This window comes from Bos mutus, chromosome 11 (genome assembly GCF_027580195.1).
Source record: "Bos mutus isolate GX-2022 chromosome 11, NWIPB_WYAK_1.1, whole genome shotgun sequence".
NCBI classification, from domain to species: Eukaryota; Metazoa; Chordata; class Mammalia; order Artiodactyla; family Bovidae; genus Bos; species Bos mutus.
This window is the reverse complement of record NC_091627.1, coordinates 21,354,844-21,373,646: the sequence shown is the minus strand read 5'-3', so window position 1 is coordinate 21,373,646 and position 18,803 is coordinate 21,354,844. Positions and strand designations below refer to the sequence as shown.

Sequence of the window (18,803 nt, the reverse complement as noted above, 5' to 3'; positions counted from 1 at the left end):
AACCCCATGGACTGTAGCCCTCCAGGCTCCTCTGTCCATGGGATTCTCCAGGCATGAATATTGGAATGGATTGTCATGCTCTTCTCCAAGAATCTTCCCAACACAAGGATCGAATCCACGTCTCTTAAGCCTCCTTCATTGGCAGGCAAGTTCTTTACCACTAACACCACCTGGGAAGCTATTTGTTTTCTATGTGGTTCATTTAATCCCAACAGCTTTGGGGGCACGGGGATTTTTATTCTCATCATAAGGAGGAGGAAATGGGATCTCAGATGACATAATTCAAGATCACATGCCCTGTAAGAGTCTCATATTCCTTGCGGATAAAACGGATTTGTGTTACCTATTGCACAACATAATCACAGATTTGACATTGAAGTCAAGAACATAGTAGGTGCTCAATGAATGACAAACATTGTTATATGCGGGTAAAAAAGATCCAAGTCCCTCAAAAGAGCAGGTGCTTCCTGTTCACCCCTCAGTCTCCTCTGGGGTCCAGCCAAGCAAACCTCGCTCACTGTCCTTTTTTTCCATGACTACAAGCACAGAGACTGCTCTTCTAGCCTCTTTACACCGAAGATCCTCTCTCCCAAGCAGTGGATGGAGTGGGCCCCTGCCACTGGAGCTCTTCTTCCTGCCTGCCTGCAAAGACAAGGCCCTCTTTTTTTTCAGGACTTCACTGTCATTCACTTTGGTGACAAGCTAGTGGTGACAAAGATAGCTGAGAAGAGTCAGCCAAGAGTACATTTCCTATAAAGCACTTGATCAGGGACATCTGTCTTCTGTCTCTAGAACCTTCGGAACAGAAGATGACAGCAGTAAATATGCTTCTCAGTCTTTATCCTGCCAGGTCAATGTTGTGTCCCCCTCAAAATTTCCCAGGGGGGCTTGATATGCAGAAGGGGATGTCCATTCCTCCACAACAGCTCTTCCTTCCAGAAGATCAGTTCAGGTGGATTCCCTCTGTATTCATCTCACCTGGGGAGCTTTTATATTTTTGACACTCCAGATGATGAGATTCACTACATTGTACTTCTGAACCACTCATATTTGGGTACTTTTGTTCGTACCTGCAAACGTGATGAAGGATAGTTCAGTCAGATTAAATGGGAGAACAAACCCTTTGAGATGGTAAAATTCTTCCCCTTAGGGTTTTTGTTTTATGTTCTGTGAGTTGTTGTTGTTGTTGTTGTTGTTTTCTCCCTTTCCGGTTTTAAATATTGGGTGATCATGTTTGAAACTATATTTTACAAAATGCTGCTGCTGCTGCTAAGTGGCTTCAGTCGTGTCCGACTCTGTGCGACCCCCATAGACGACAGCCCACCAGGCTCCGCTGTCCCTGGGATTCTCCAGGCAAGAACACTGGAGTGGGTTGCCATTTCCTTCTCCAATGCATGAAAGTGGAAAGTGAAAGTGAAGTCGCTCAGTCGTGTCTGACTCTTCACGACCCCATGGACTGTAGCCTATCAGACTCCTCTGTCCATGGGATTTTCCAGGCAAGAGTACTGGAGTGGGTTGCCATTGCCTCTCCGATTTTACAAAATAGAGGAAGCCAAAGTAGAGGGTAATAAGGGCCTATAAGCCCTCACTCAGAGTTAAGCTAGCTAACTCTTAAAACTGTTAATGTTTTTAGTATTTCTTCCTAACATGTTTTCAGTCTTATCTCTCTTTGTGTGGGTGGGATCTCATTGTGTGTGTGTATGTGTGTGTGTACCCTTCAGCGTCCTTCTTTCCTCAGCCAACCTAAGCCATGAATATTTTCCCTTATCATGAAAGACAAGAAAAGACTGAGAAACTTCTACTTGGAAGAGATTAAGGAAAAATAACAGCTTTATGCAAAATGGGATTCTGGATGGAGTCCTGGAACAGAATAGGCTCATTCATGGAAAAACAAGCAGAATTCAATCAAACGCCAGTTTGGAAACACTAACTTCCTGGATTTGATCGTTGTTAATTGTACCATCATTACGTAAGATGTGAGTATCAGGGACACTGGTTGACAGGTATGTAAAAACTCTCTGTACTTTGTTTGAAACGTTTCTGTAAGACTAAAGTTAGTTCAAAATAGAAAGTTTAATGTGTTTTTTTTTTCCTCATTGTATAAGAACATATATCTCATAGATAGAATTTGTATCTATTTTTTCAAGTGCCGCATGGCAATATGCTGCACCATTCATGTAATGAGGACAAGTATTCCTATAACTCACAATTTTGAGAATATTCTCAAAATAAAGCCCCAGAGGGATTTTACCAAGTCAAAGGAATAAATGAAAAAGTACCCAACACCAAATAATTGTGTTACCATCATCAGAATTATCCTTTCTATAACAACTGCTCCTGAAATTCTCAGGTTCAGTTTTCAAAATCCAATAGCAGCCTTCTTGTACTGGTTCTGGAAATCCAATTACTAAACTAACGTTAGGTTTAAAGTCCCACTGAGTCCTCAGAATGCCACCCTTGCTGGAACGGCACCAAAGATTCTCAGTTTCTAGGTGGTGTCAGGTTTACTTTAAGCTTCCTCTCGGTTTTATTTGTTCTACAACAATTTTTTTTTTAAGTGTTCCTGTCTTTTTTTTTTTTTGAGTTCCTGTCTCCGAACTCACTTCAGGAATGAAAGACTCCACTCGGCTGAAATGTTCCAGTTTGGGTATAGCCCGAGCCCTCAGGCTTATCCTGGCCACAGTAGATCCCACGTCTTGTGGGAAATGTGTCATTTGCATGGCATTTGCCCTTTGAGGGTACGTGTGTGTGTTTCTTATGCCAAAGACATTTGAGAGTGTAATAGAGGGTGTTTTGTGTGAGGAAACTAGATGGTGGCTGAGTGACATGTTCCTGTTGCTTGTGGAAAGCCCAGGCTAGGGACTGCCTCAGTTTCTCCCTGTGAGCCCAGTAAAAAAAAAAAAAAAAAAGAGCACCCATTTTATTCAAAGTGCCAATGCTGAATCTGCACAAAACACTGGGTCCTTCATATAACTGAAAAATCCAATATTTTTGCAACAAGTGCATAATTATGGGTTCTCCAGGTGGCTCTAGCTATAAACAACCCACCTACCAACACAGGAGACATAAGAAGATTTGATCCCTGAGAATATCTTCCAGAGGAGGAAACAGCAACCCATTCCATTATTCTTGCCTGGAGAATCCCATGGACAGAGGAGCCTGGCAGGCTACAATACGTAGGGTTGAAAAGGGTTGGACTTGACTGAAGCAAAATAGGTCTTCCCTGGTGGCTTAGAGGGTAAAGCGTCTTCCTGCAATACAGGAGACCCGGGTTCGATCCCTAGGTTTGGAAGATTCCCCTGGAAAAGGAAATGGCACTCCAGTATCCTTGCTAGGAAAATCCCATGCATGGAGGAGCCTGGTAGGCTACAGTCCATGGGGCTGCAAAGAGTTAGAAGCTCCTTAGCTCGCACTTGCTTAATTACTCACCATAACAATCTCTCACATTCCTGTAAGATTTCAAGTTGGACAAACCCACATACCAGTTATGTCATTAAGCCTTAACCTCCTCTCCATTCCATCCCCTTCCACCACTCACTTTTCCCCCAGAACACATCATCAAGAAGCATGGTGTATGTGTATGTGTGTGCTCAGTCAGGTACAACTGTTTGTGACTCCATGGACTGTAGCCTGCCAGGCTCCTCTGTCCATGGGGTTTCTCAAGCAAGAATACTGGAGTGGCTTGTCATTTCCTCTTCCAGGAGATCTTTCTGATCCAGGGATTAAACCCTAGTCTCCTGCTTCTCCTGCATTGGCAGGTGGATTCTCTATCACTGAGCCACCTGGGAAGCCTGAGAAGCATGGAGTCTTTGCCTTATTTTAGGGATTGAGGAAATGCAAGCTTACAGAGGGTAAATGACACTCTACATTTAGAGAAATACCCAGTAGCAGAACACTTGTGCAAATCATGGGCTGAGTTGTTTTGTTTTAGAAACACAGCTCAGATTCCCTCCAATGGTACCTTAGAGTACACATCAGATGCAAGCCCAGCTCTTACTTGCATTTCTGGGATTGCTCAGTTTAGAAGAATCTCTCCTCTCCCCTCTCTCTTGGTGCTTCCTACTCTCAAAGAGACCTGGTTCCCTGAACTTCTGGCTCAGTGTTCACTGCCATCTGCCTTCATCAGACTCATTTTGAAGATAGACCTGACTCCCTTGTAAACCAAGAGCACCCCAAAGGCAGTGCCCAAGTCTGACTCTTCTCTGAGCCGGTGGCCCACATCCCAGGACCAGTGTCTACCCTGGGATGGAATGATGTCCACTGTGGGTGTGGAAATGCACTGATTATGGTGAGAAATTTAAGGATGGAAAATATTGAGAGTTGGAAGGGAAACCAATAGGTGTTGATCTCCATTGCTTGCCAGGTTGTGGCTCCAGCACTTTACTATTCTCATTAACTTCTGACTTAAATATTATCATCCACATCTTCAAGATGAAGTCAGTCACACTCAGAGATTGAGCCATATCTCCAAGGGCATCTAACTAGTAAGTGGCGGCACCAATATTTGAACCTAAACTAGGCAATTCCTTAATCAGTTTTCGTTGTACTAAAAGGCAACCCTGAGTGAACTGGCAAGGTTAGGAGGAATTTCCTTTCTTAAGATCAAGGACTAATCTCATTTATCACATGAATGTAATACAGCAAGTACCTGAGAGAAAAACAGGATAGGAAATTTTCTATGTGTATTTGATATGTTGAAGGAACATTGGGGTCTATTTCCATTGCCTTTTTACACATTTTTTTTCTTTCAAACTGAGAACAACTGGCTATTTTCCACATTGGTACAAATGAACGTCTAAATTGCAAAGGTGCCCAGAGCTCAGACTTACTTAACTTTCAGCTTAGGTATCCACCCTGTGTTGCACAATCGTCAAATGGGATGTGATGCAATTTTTTTAAAACAGACTTTGCAAAACAAGTATTGAGTAACTCAGATTGCTCTTTATCCTTGTATGCGCTTAGCAACCTTGCAGGTCTGTTGGACAGAAAAAAAAAAAAAAAATAATGTGCCCTTGGACAGCAGTTCAGCAAGATCCTCAAAGGCTCAGCAAAGCAAGAGGTTTCAGAGTGTTGTAATCATTCAAGCTGGCTGAGATTAACTAGGAAGCGAGTGAGAGAAGTGCTCTGTTCCACTGCCCCCACCCCAGCCCTCCCCCCCGACCCCCCACCCGGTGGCATAGCAGGGAGAGAGGCAGAAGGCAAATGCGGGGACAGACACACTTTAGTGTTTGCACTGTGGACTGCAGGGCCTGATCCGGAGGCTGAACATTTCCTAACACGTTCTTTTCTGTTGAAAAGATGATGTAACATTACAGAACATTTTGAAGAAAAGGTTAATCATGTCTCTTTTTATCACCCCAACAGAAGTGTTTTCATTCATAGTTTATGCTGTGGGGCAGAACAAAGGAAGCGTACCGCCTATGGAGCATTATGGGGTTACAAACTGGACTCAGTAATATATGTTGATAATCGAATTGATCTCTGACAAAAATCCTCCAAGGTCTGTCAACAGATTTTCTCCCATTTTACAGATATGAATATGAACATAGCAGATGTTAATATCTCAATAAAGTTCCCTGAGCAAAGCATGAAACTGGGATTCAACCCCAGTTCTGCCTGACTACAAAGTTAATTCCACATCATTGTCAAGCAGCCTTATATCTTTCTCAGTTATCATTATATCTAAGCATGTCATTCTACTATCCATGTTTAAATTAATACTTTAAAATATGTAATCAAAATATCAATAAATATAAGATTATATGCATATACTTACACACCCATATATATGGGAGAGGAGAGTTTTGTTTTGTTTTGTTTTGTTTAATAGCTTACAAGATAGATTATGGAGATTTGGTGAGTTCAGTTTCTGATGGGAGAGGCCAGCAAGTTGGAAACAGGAAAGAGCTGCACCCCAAGTCCAAAGGCAGTCTACTATAGGACCAGAAAAGTCCAACGTTGCAAATGAAGACTAAAGGCAGTCTGCTGGAGAATCCCTGTTTGTTCCAGGAGGCCGGCCTCTTGATCCATCAGACCCTCCACTGATTAGATGTGACCCACCTACATGTGATTTCGGTTTTGACCATGTGGTGATGTCCATGTGTAGAGTCTTCTCTTGTGTTGTTGGAAGAGGGTATTTGCTATGACCAGTGCATTTTCTTGGCAAAACTCTGTTAGCCTTTGCCGTGCTTCATTCCGTACTGCAAGGCCAAATTTGCCTGTTACTCCAGGTATTTCTTGACTTCCTATTTTTGCATTCAAGCCCCATATAATGAAAAGGACATCTTTTTTTGGGTGTTAATTCTAAAAGGTCTTGTAGGTCTTCATAGAACCGTTCAACTTCAGCTTCTTCAGCATTACTGGTTGGGGCATAGGCTTGGATTACTGTGATATTGAATGGTTAGCCTTGGAATCGAACAGAGATCATTCTGTCGTTTTTGAGATTGCATCCAAGTACTGCATTTTGGACTCTTTTTTTGACTATGATGGCTATTCCATTTCTTCTAAGGGATTCCTGCCCACAGTAGTAGGTTTAATGGTCGTCTGAGTTAAATTCACCCATTCCAGTCCATTTTAGTTAGCTGATTCCTAGAATGTCGACATTCATCTTGCCATCTCTTGCTTGACCACTTCCAGTTTGCCTTGATTCATGGACCTGACATTCCAGGTTCCTATGCAATATTGCTCTTTACAGCATCAGACCTTGCTTCTATCACCAGTCACATCCACAATGGGTATTGCTTTTGCTTTGGCTCCATCCCTTCATTCTTTCTGGAGTTATTTGTCCACTGATCTCCAGTAGCATATTGGGCACCTACTGACCTGGGGAGTTCCTCTTTCAGTATCCTATCATTTTGCCTTTTCATACTGTTCATGGGATTCTCAAGGCAAGAACACTGAAGTGGTTTGCCATTCCCTTCTCCAGTGGACCACATTCTGTCAGACCTCTCCACCATGACCCGTCCGTCTTGGGTGGCCCCCCACGGCATGGCTGTTTCATCGAGTTAGACAAGGCTGTGGTCTGTGTGATCAGATTGACTAGTTTTCTGATTATGGTTTCAGTGTGTCTGCCCTCCAATGCCCTCTCACAATACTTTCCATCTTACTTCGGTTTCTCTTACCTTGGACGGGGGAATGTCTTCACGTCTGCTCTAGCAAAGCGCAGCTGCTGCTCCTTACCTTGGACAAGGGGTATCTCCTCACGGCCGCCCCTCCTGACCTTGAATGGGGAGTAGCTCCTCTCGACCCTTCATGCCCATGCAGCCACCTCTCCTTGGACTGGGAGCTGACTGTGGCTCAGATCATGAACTCCTTATTGCCAAATTCAGACTTAAATTGAAGAAAGTAGGGAAAACCACTAGACCATTCAGGTATGACCTAAATCAAATCCCTTATGATTATACAGTGGAAGTGAGAAATAGATGTAAGGGACTAGATCCGATAGATAGAGTACCTGATGAACTATGGACGGAGGTTTGTGACATTGTACAGGAGACAGGGATCAAGACCATCCCCATGGAAAAGAAATGCAAAAAAGCAAAATGGCTGTCTGAGGAGGCCTTACAAATAGCTGTGAAAAGAAGAGAAGTGAAAAGCAAAGGAGAAAAGGAAAGATATAAGCATCTGAATGCAGAGTCCCAAAGAATAGCAATGAGATTTAAGAATGCCTTCCTCAGCAATCAACGCAAAGAAATAGAGGAAAACGACAGAACAGGAAAGACAAGAGATCTCTTAAAGAAAATTAGAGATACCAAGGGAACATTTCATGCAAAGATGGGCTCGATAAAGGACAGAAATGGTATGGACCTAACAGAAGCAGAAGATATTAAGAAGAGATGGCAAGAATACACAGAAGAACTGTACAAAAAAAGATCTTCACAACCCAGATAATCATGATGGTGTGATCACTCACCTAGAGTCAGACATCCTGGAATGTGAAGTCAAGTGGGCCTTAGAAAGCATCACTATGAACAAAGCTAGTGGAGGTGATGGAATTTCAGTTGAGCTATTTCAAATCCTGAAAGATGATGCTGTGAAAGTGCCACACTCAATATGCCAGCAAATTTGGAAAACTCAGCAGTGGCCACAGGACTGGAAAAGGTCTGTTTTCATTCCAATCCCAAAGAAAGGCAATGCCAAAGAATGCTCAAACTACCACACAATTATACTCATCTCACACAGTAGTAAAGTAATGCTCAAAATTCTCCAAGCCAGACTTCAGCAATACGTGAACTATGAACTTCCAGATGGTCAAGCTGGTTTTAGAAAAGGCAGAGGAACCAGAGATCAAATTGCCAATATCTGCTGGATCATCGAAAAAGCAAGAGAGTTCCAGAAAAACATCTATTTCTGCTTTATTGACTACAAAGGCCAAAGCCTTTGACTGTGTGGATCACAATAAACTGTGGAAAATTCAGAAAGAGATGGGAATACCAGACCACCTGACCTGCCTCTTGAGAAACCTATATGCAAGTCAGGAAGCAACAGTTAGAACTGGATATGGAACAACAGACTGGTTCCAAATAGGAAGAGGAGTACGTCAAGGCTGTATATTGCCACCCTGCTTATTTGACTTATATGCAGAGTACATCATGAGAAACACTGGGCTGGAGGAACCACAAGCTGGAATCAAGATTGCCGGGAGAAATATCAATAACCTCAGATATGCAGATGACACCACCCTTATGGCAGAAAGTGAAGAGGAACTCAAAAGCCTCTTGATGAAAGTGAAAGGGAAGAGTGAAAAGGTTGGCTTAAAGCTTAACATTCAGAAAACGAAGATCATGGCATTCGGTCCCATCACTTCATGGGAAGTAGATGGGGAAACAGTGGAAACAGTGGCTGACTTTATTTTCCTCGGCTCCAAAATCACTGCAGGTGGTGATTGCAGCTATGAAATTAAAAGACCTTTACTCCTTGGAAGGAAAGTTATGACCAACCTAGATAGCGTATTAAAAAGCAGAGACATTATTTTGCCAACAAAGGTCTGTCTAGTCAAGGCTATGGTTTTTCCAGTGGTCATGTATGGATGTGAGAGTTGGACTGTGAAGAAAGCTGATTGCCGAAGAATTGATGCTTTTGAACTGTGGTGTTGGAGAAGACTCTTGAGAGTCCCTTGGACTTCAAGGAGATCCAACCAGTCCATCCTAAAGGAGATCAGTCCTGGGTGTTCATTGGAAGGAATGAGGCTAAGGCTGAAACTCCAGTACTTTGGCCACCTCATGTGAGGAGTTGACTCATTGGAAAAGACTTTGATGCTGGGAGGGATTGGGGGCAGGAGGAGAAGGGGATGACAGAGGATGAGATGGCTGGATGGCATCACCGACTCAACGGACGTGAGTTTGAGTAAACTCCGGGAGATGGTGATGGACAGGGAGGCCTGGCGTGCCGCAATTCATGGGGTCGCAAAGAGTTGGACACAACTGAGTGATTAACTGAACTGAACCTACATGTGGAGGACAATCTGCTTTACTTAAAAAACATTGATATACATGTAAATCTCATCCAAAAAAATCATAGAAGCATCTAGAGGAAAGTTTGACCACATTGTTAACTGAGGCAAGGTGACACAGAATTAACCATCACAATATTCTTTGCATGAGCATGTTCTATAAATACATGCAGCAGAAAGAAGACTTCTCCAGTCTTCTCTGCTGATTCATTTAAAATATGTTCTCAATTTTTTTATGGTTGCTCTGAGAGAAGGCTCTTTCTGAAAACAAACAAACAAACAAACAAAAAACCCAACTTATACATACAACGTATAAATTAATTCATTCAGAAGTATTCATTGTTCCAAGCACTGTGCTAATCTCTGCAGATTCACAGGAAAATAAAATACTGTTCTTTGCCCCAAGGAATTGAGTTTTATGGACAACTAAACTGGAAGTTGTAAAACACTACAATAATTGCTAGAACGACAACAGTCAAGGGTGCTGAGGGACCCTGTCATTTTGGCCTGCCATCAGTTTTCATATTGGCCCTACGCCACTGGCTACACCAAGGAACGTTAGAAGAAACAGTCATAAGAAATATGCCGCCATGCTGGTGGAGCAGAGGGTACTGTGAGGCTGTCACCTACAGCATCCTGTTGTACCTAGCATACAGAAGCTATGAAGACCTAGCGTGAGAAGCATCTTGAACTCAGAAAACAAAATAACTGTAGTTTCCCATTAGCAACTGGTTAGCTTTTGCCAGAAGAACATAATTAATTCTTTAAGTGATTACGTATGTAGTTGTTCTTCGCTTTGGCTATGGAAGAAGAAAAATCCAAAGGTGGGGACCATCTCTGGCAGTCCTTCTGAACCATGCCGTATCCGTTTTGTATACTGACTATACTCCAAAATGCTCTCTTTCTTTCTCCTTCTCTCTCTATTTTCTCTCTTCCTACAGCCATTTTTCCTGCAGTAGATTTTTAACAATCTTACTGTATGTAATGCTTTGTTATCGGCAAACTCAAACCCATTCAGGGATGACATAGGAAATTAGGTTGATGGAAAGGCAGATAGATGGATAGATGGCTGGATGAATGTCAAGATAGATTTCCCTTTGAGGGAATAATAGGAAGTGCCACAGAAGCCATGGCACAGCCAAGCTGGATAGAAGAGATGGTGTCTGTTTTTTGGGAGAGAGTGGGGACAGTTTCCACTTTGGGGTACATAGGGCAGAGAGATGGCGGAGCCTGGATTGTGCTAATCTTTGGTGAAAAAAGCTAATTAAATAAGAGACTTAGTAATCACATCATCTGGTTAATGCACTTCAGCGTGCGTCCCAGATACTTAGGTCATTATGCTGATGGAAAGCTTTTTGAAAAAAAAAAAAAAAAAAGGCCATCTCCCTATGCTCATCCTGCAATTATCCATTTCTTGCCTACCTCTTGCTGTTTTTGATAAGAACCATTAGGATAATAATGACAGACTCGACTCGTGTATTAATAACTCTGTCGGTGTACACTTCTTTCTGCCTCTGTGAAAGACTGAAATGTGTTAACCTTTTAAACATCATCCATTGCAGGCAGTGTCAGACCTTTATTAATGGTCGGCTTCAGCTGCCCAAACTCCCGCTCGCTGCAAATGCGTGTGATGTGTAGAAACAAAGCCTTTTCATTTTGCTCATGGTCATTTCCCTTTTTAGGAGCTTGAAATGAAATACTGTGTTTATCCTGTATAGCCTAAGAATGTACGTCAGCTGCACAGCCTGAAATAGACATGGTTTTGCTGCCCTAAATATTTGATTCTTGAGTCAAGTTATTATAATTGCTAGACATCCTTCTTTAAATATAGAAGGACAGTCCATGGACCTGCACATTTGAAATAAACATCGCATTCAGAGGTAGCACTGTTTCTATTTGATTTTTTCATAACATCTTCGGTCTTAGTGAGTGTAGTGAAACATGTAATATTTAATTCATCTAAAGCCTTGCAGCTTTAGGAAGACAAGATCGAGAGGCCTTGGGCCATGAGAAGGTGTTTCTTGTAGTAAACGGGTGTAGTTAGGACAGGACAGAAATGTCAACATGCCCTTTTGTAAAACCATTGTTCATCAGCCATTGCTCCAACTCAATGGCTGCTGTTTCACTGATAAGTAGTTTCAGATTAAGCGTTGAAGGCAAATACATTTACTGCAGACAAAAGAACATAGGAGGGGACCTAACTGCCTTTGAACTGTTTGATAACTTATCTTCTACAGGCAGGGCATTAAGCTTAAGTTGCAAGGCTGCCCTGACATCTGCAGAAATAGCCTTGGGATAAAAATATTTTCAAGTGGTCCTGCTTGGCACAGTCTCAAGTTAGAGAAAAAAAGATAAACAAGAGACTCCAAGTACATGTGTACACTTGGAGTGTGCTTACGTATGTGAAATATTTTCACTGTTCACTCTTCTGACCTTATAACACCAGGTTCAACCTACCTTTAGACAGTGTGCATTTGAATTCCATTGTTAATTTGGAAAGGGATTGATATAGTTTGATTTCTTGAAATTAAACTTGAGGAGGAGATCTAAGTATGATTTATTTGAAGAAGTCCAAGTGAAGGGACTTTTCTAAAGGCTGTCTTGAAGATAATTGTGAAAATTTTTAGAATACATAAAATTTATCTCTCTCCATTTTTCTAGAGAGCAAAACAAGCAAAAGTGGCCCAGCTTGACAATGATTGAGGAGTTGTATCAACTTATGTCCAATACACCTGGCTTTATTTTTCTATCAGTAATTAATGTAGTTAGCGATTATTTATTGAACATTTACTATATATCTAATGCTTGGCAATTTGCTGGACCTTGCTAAGATCTTGATGCTAGGAAATACCAAAGGCAAAACAAGAAGGGGGCAACGGAGGATGAGATGATTAGATAGCATCACTGAATCAATGGACATGAATTTGAGCAAACTTCAGGAGATAGCAGAGATGTTACTTTGCCACAAAGGTCCATCTAGTCAAAGCTATGGTATTTCCAGTAGTCATGTATGAATGTGAGAGTTGGACCATAAATAAAGCTGAGCACCGAAGAATTGATGCATTTGAACTGTGGTGTTGGAGAAGACTCTTGAGAGTCCCTTGGACTGCAAGGAGATCCAACCAGTCAATCCTAAAGGAAATCAGCCTTGAATATTCATTGGAAGGACTGATGCTGAAGTTGAAGCTCCAATACTTTGGCCACCTGATGCAAAGAATTGACTCACTGGAGAAGACCCTGATGCTGGGATAGATTGAAGGTAGAAGGAGAAGGGGACGACAGAGGATGAGATGGTTGGATGGCATCACCGACTTGATGGACCTGAATTTGAGCAAACCCCAGGAGTTGACAAGGGACAGGGAAGCCTGGCGTGCTGCAGTCCATGTGGTCGCAAAGAGTCAGAGAGAACTTAGTGACTAAACAACAAGTTGCTGGAAAAATAAAACAGATTTAAACAGTTATCTTCTGCCCAAGTTTGCACAAACAGGTACAGAGAAGATTGACATTTCGTGAGATAAGGTCTGTCATGAAAGTGAACAGTGGGACTCTAAATGCTCGGAGAATAGGCACCCCACCCCCAGCCGAGACAGAGCTGGGAAGAAAGAAAATAAGGAGGATGTTTCCTGGAGAGGCTAGCTTTGTTTGCTGCTTTGTTTTGGCTGTCCCTTTGTGCTTGGGGATTACAAAGGCAGAGTCATGAATTAATCAGACTTCTCAGCTCCTCACTTCAGATCAATGTGCGTATATATGTACAGATCCATTCTTACTTTCATTCGCATATCTGTTTTTCTATTTACTTAATTATTTTCCTTTCTCACCGTTGTTCTTCACTCTCATTTCTCCTACCCACCTCCACTATCAGCACTAATTCTCTTCTGGGTTCTGTCTTTGTATGTCTTTACACATATGCTGGTGTATTGTTGTTTTGTAGGCATGAATTTTAATTTCTGCAAGTGGCTTTGTTTTTTGCATCTCATTCTATTTCTACCTTCTGTCACCTTGCACTGTATTGTTTACATCCCTCCTTCTTCCTGACGTGTGTCTGTGACATCTAATTGCCGCCTAACCACCCTCCTCCATCTACCCTCCTGGATAATGAGGGACCCGCAGGAACACCCTTCCACCACGTGTGAGGGCCCTGGGAGGTGGACCCTAAAGCATCTAGGATGCTGGCATTTTCCACTTAAAAACAAATGAGTCAGTATTTTCTAACACATGCATTGTGGATAATACAAAGATGTAAAACGTCATCCTTTTCCTCTATGAATTGACTGTAGCACTGGGGAGGAGGAGGAAGTGTGATTAAAATACTTTAATAAAATAAACATGCTGCTAAAAGTGGACAAAATAAAATAAATAACTTTGATAAAAGTCAAAGCGCCTAATCAAAGATTCCAAGATATAAAAGAATGTAATTGGCCCTTGTCAAGAACTTATTATAGGCTAGATTTTTTGCCATGAATTTCCCAAGCACTGAACAGTCTTCCTGGTAATAATGGGAGAAGGAGGAGACTTCTGAGGGCACAGGCTAAAAAATTTATTTGGAAAATGCAAGACTTATTCAAGGAAGATAGGACTTCTTCAAGCACAGCTAGAAAGCAGAAAGAACATTACATGGGACAGATTTTGTTATTTTTTGGTAACTTTTTATTTTATATTGGAGTGAAGTTGATTAACGATGTTGTGATAGTTTCAGGTATACAGCAAAGTGATTCAGTTAAGCATATACATGTAGCTATTATTTTTGAAATTCTTTTCCCATGAGGGTTGTTACATAATATTGAATGGAGTTCCCTGTGTATACTGTAAGTCCTTGTTGGTTATCCAATTTAAACATAGCAGTGTGTACATATCAATCCCAAACTCTGTAACTATCCCTTCTCCCACCCTTGCAGATGACACTAAAATGCATAAAATCAAACACATAGACTTATGAAGAAAACCAATTGTTGTTTTAAAATGTTATATGGAAATGGAACTTTAAAACACTTCAAAATCTGTAACGTATTACCTCTTTCTTAATGAATTAACAGACCTTGTTAAACATAAAACTCTGGCAGTGGTATAATTACTACTATCCTTTCAAAATAGTGGTTAGCATAAACCATAGTTCAAGATATCCACAATACTTGCAATATAATAGGGGGGAAATCTATGCTCTCTATTAGTGGCAAAAATCACAAGTTGTTGCTAGCATATAATTGCTATGCTGTGTGGCTAAATTCCTAGTAGAAGGAAATAAAAAATTTAACTCAAGTGAAAAGTTTAAGCATCGGTGGCTCAGTCGTGTCTGATTCTTTGCGACCCTTTGCACTGTAACCTGCCCATCTCCTCTGTCCATGGAATTCTCCAGGCAAGAATACTGCAGTGGGTAGCCATTTCTACTCCAGGAGATCTTCCTGACCTAGGGCTTGAACCCTGGTCTCCTGCACTGCAGGCAGATTCTTTACCGTATGAGCCACCAGGGAAATACGTATGAGTGAAAAATTCACTGAAGTTCACAAGCTCTCTGTCTAAAGATCTATTGGAAATATGTGAATGCCAGATCAAGAATCCTTGTGCTAGAAAAATTCATATGTACACATATAAGGCAGCACAAAGGAAAATGGCAGAACTAAAGAGGGGATAAGAGTTTAGTCTGATTAAAGATTTGTGTGCAAACAAATGAAAATGAATCCAGATTATGAAGTCTTATGATGTTAAAGCTGAAACTCCAGTACTTTGGCCACCTCATACGAAGAGTTGACTCATTGGAAAAGACTCTGATGCTGGGAGGGATTGGGGGCAGGAGGAGAAGGGGATGACAGAGGATGAGGTGGCTGGATGGCATCACTGACTCGATGGACATGAGTTTGAGTGAACTCCAGGAGATGGTGAGGGACAGGGAGGCCTGGCGTACTGCAATTCATGGGATCACAAGGAGTCAGACACGACTGAGCGACTGAACTGAACTGAGCTGAACATGAAGTTTAGGTAATTCTGGCTTGACCTTGTTGACATGGAAAGCTTTATTGAAAAAAGTTTTGAGCATGAGGGTGGCAATGTCATACATGGGCTCTTGAAGTTAAATCTGATAAAGTAGAAGATATGTTATACAGTTTTTGGATTTGTTATTTTTAAATCCTTGTTTAAGTCTACATAGCACAAAAGAAAATTTATTTCATTTCTAAATATTTTTAAGTCCATTATATTTCCATGTGTAATAAAGAAGTCACAAAGATGAAGATAAGATGACCATCTAGTGGGGTCCATTTTGACATTTAGGTAACCCAAATCTTAGCAATTCTTGGAGAAACTCAAATAATTTAAAAATATCTGAGGAATGCTTCCACCTGTCTGAAACAGTTTCTTTGAACTCCCATTTCCTCTCCTCCTTTCAGAAAATACACAGTCATAAATGCTAAGGGGGTCAGGACTGAAAGGCGCACAGCAGACATTTCAAGTTCACTGCAAAGAGTCACATCCTCTAACATTTTTTGGGCTTTGGAAATATCTAAAAATGAGGCTCTACATACCCTCTACTTAGGTTTAAGAGTTGTAAACCAAGCTAAAAATCAGTTCAATTAAAAAAAAAAACATTTTTTTTTTGCCAGCAAGCTTATTACCTTGACAGAACCTCAGAATGACCTGGAAGGCTGTGGAGAACCATCAGCACCACAGTCCAGCCTCCTCCTTCCCCCCACCCCACAGGTCCCCCTCACGGACATGTCCTGGTACACTCTCCTCCAGGTTGACTCTTGACCATCCTTTGTGTCAAAAAATGTGCATCCTAGTGGCACAAGCAACCTGCACCCACATGGATCATGAGAAGAAGTCTATGCTAGTTCCAGAAGGAGCTTTGGACAACTTGGGCGAGGGGGCGGAATTGCATGATCCTTGGCTCTTCAAAACTGAGTAGAGGGTACAGTGATGACTCCTCCCCCACTGGGGAAGGTTACAGGCAGAGGAACAGTGTGTGGAGCCTCAGACAAGGACTCTCTTGTCTGGGATGACATTCAGGACTGGTTGTATGAAGGTGTGAGCTTTTCATTTGGGGCTCATTTTACTGACAGATGGGGAAAATTGATAAAAATACTGTCACTATGCTGGTGTAGTTACTGCTTAATTACCAAGAGCTAATCACTGATTTGTTCTTCTTATAAACCTATCCATCTATTATTACATATTAAATACATATATGACCCAATAGGCCTAGAAAATGGAAATGACTTACTAAGAATAAACAGCTATACAATCCTAGATCCAAGATCCCACCAAAATGTTTTTAAAAGTCAAGGCTTTTACTCCTTATTCTAAGCTGTTAAGACTCAAATGGGATACAATATTTAAAATTTGATTATTAATTTACTGTCAAAGTCTAGACAGACTGTTCTGAATGTTCTTAAAGAACAGTAACTCTTCATAACTTTCAAATAATTTGTGGATTGGATTTCTGGAAACAGTAAAAGTCATTCAGTTCCTAGCAGGCTTTATTAATATGGAAGGTCAAAGTCACTCATGTCATTGTATTGTCTGCCTATTATGTGGACGGTATCTTATTTTATAATATTACCTTTCTTCCCATCTCACAAATGGGCAGCTGAATCTCAGGTAACTGCCCACTTAAACTGGCTTCCCAGGCGGCTCAAGTGATAAAGAACCCACCTGCTAATGCAGGAGACATAAGAGACACAGTTTCGATCCCTGGGTCGGGAAGATCCCCTGGAAGAGAAAATGACAACCCACTCCAGTATTCTTGCCCAGAAAATCCCATGGACAAAGGATCCTGGTGGGCTACAGGCCATGGGGATCACACAGAGTCTGACATGACTGAAGTGACTTAGCATGCACACATGCCCATGGAAACACAATTAGGAAAAGGTAGAGATCTGAGTGTTTCAAACATCAAATCTGTTTCTCTTTCCTTTGAACTACAATGTCTCTTAAGTTGAATCATGAAGGTGGAAGACAAATGGGAAAGTCACACTCTATGGGGTTACAGGGAAGCTCTCCTTGTCCACTGATATTATGTCTAGGAGAATATTTAATTGGATAAAGAGTGTGAAATCAGGAAATGTCAGTGAATATTGTTTGTTTAATGAATCAATTATATTGAATCAAGTGTTACATATCAGATATGTTCTCTAGCATAATTTCTCCACATCCCCAGGGAAATTCATTTATTGAGAGATACTTTTATTCATTACAAATACAATCTATGCATATTATGTCACAAATCAATCTATATATGTGTGTGGGTGGGTGCTGATATTTTCCACTGAGCACAAACTCATCCTTCAAAGTTCACACTACTTATTATCTCTTCCCCAGCTTTCCCAGTCTACCATGCTCAAATTGATGGCTCCCTTTGTACCTCGATTGTTTCCTCCAGAAAAGTCAATGACAGCAGTTCTAACAAGTGTCTGAATTATTTGTTTTGAGGATTGTCTCTCACTAGACTCAGAAGTACTTGAAGACAGCAACTCTGTCTTTTAATCTCTGCATTTTCACTCTCTAGCACAGCAACAGCACAGGGAAAACACACAAATATATATTCTTTTAATATAATGTTCGATCCAATTTATTTTAAAACAGCCTTGTTTTGCTGGCTTGGTCATTATATGGAATTAAAATCAAGTCCAACATATACAACAGTATTTGCTGAGTCTATATTATGTGCCAGCACAATACTTTCTCAACCTCTGCTGGTTTGAATATGGCAATTTTTGATTATTTCATCTCACCTCTGTCATGTTAATCTTTTGACCTGCAAGAAGTGTGTATGCATATGCCTATGTGTGCCCTCATATGTACATGTGTGCCCAAATACATGTGTGTGCCCATGCATGTGTGGGAGTATGGTATATGTTTGCATACTCTCAGGATGAAATGGAGGAAGTCTGTGGGCTGGAGGAACAACCTGCTTGCCAGTGTGGTCCTCATTCTCCTCCCTTATTCCTCTTCACCATCACACAAGCACCTGGAAAGCACATCAGGCTGCCCTGCTGAGCTGAAGTCATGGCCGTGTCTGTGCACTCGAGGGCAGGCTCATCTTCTTGTCCGTGACACTTGTCCATGACCTTAATACATAGCCCCAGCTCTGGATATTGGTTTCTTCTTTTATGTTTATGGATCCACTCCCTGCTCTTCCTGTGACAATGCTGAGCACAGCCAGTCTTTCTCCATCCATGTAGAACTGAGCCCTTGAGAGTCCAAAAAGTTCCTGAATGGACTGGATCCACCAGGGCAAAGATTTTAGGGATGGGAATGTTGGTGGCACGGAGATGTCTCATCTTTCAGCCACCCTTATGTGCCACCCTTTAGGCAGATACTGTGGAGGGTCGTGACATAGACAAGATCCCTGCCCTCTGAG

At 41.5% G+C, this 18,803-nt stretch overlaps 1 long non-coding RNA gene across 1 annotated transcript in view; it reads left to right on the top strand.

Annotated features, from left to right (window-relative positions):
- Positions 1 to 1,745: 1,745 nt before the first annotated feature.
- LOC138989963 (uncharacterized) overlaps positions 1,746 to 18,803 on the top strand; it is a 44,020-nt gene continuing 26,962 nt past the window's right edge. The window contains exon 1 of the long non-coding RNA XR_011466151.1: positions 1,746 to 1,976. This is a non-coding gene — a long non-coding RNA (uncharacterized lncRNA). The remainder of the gene's footprint in view (positions 1,977 to 18,803) is intronic.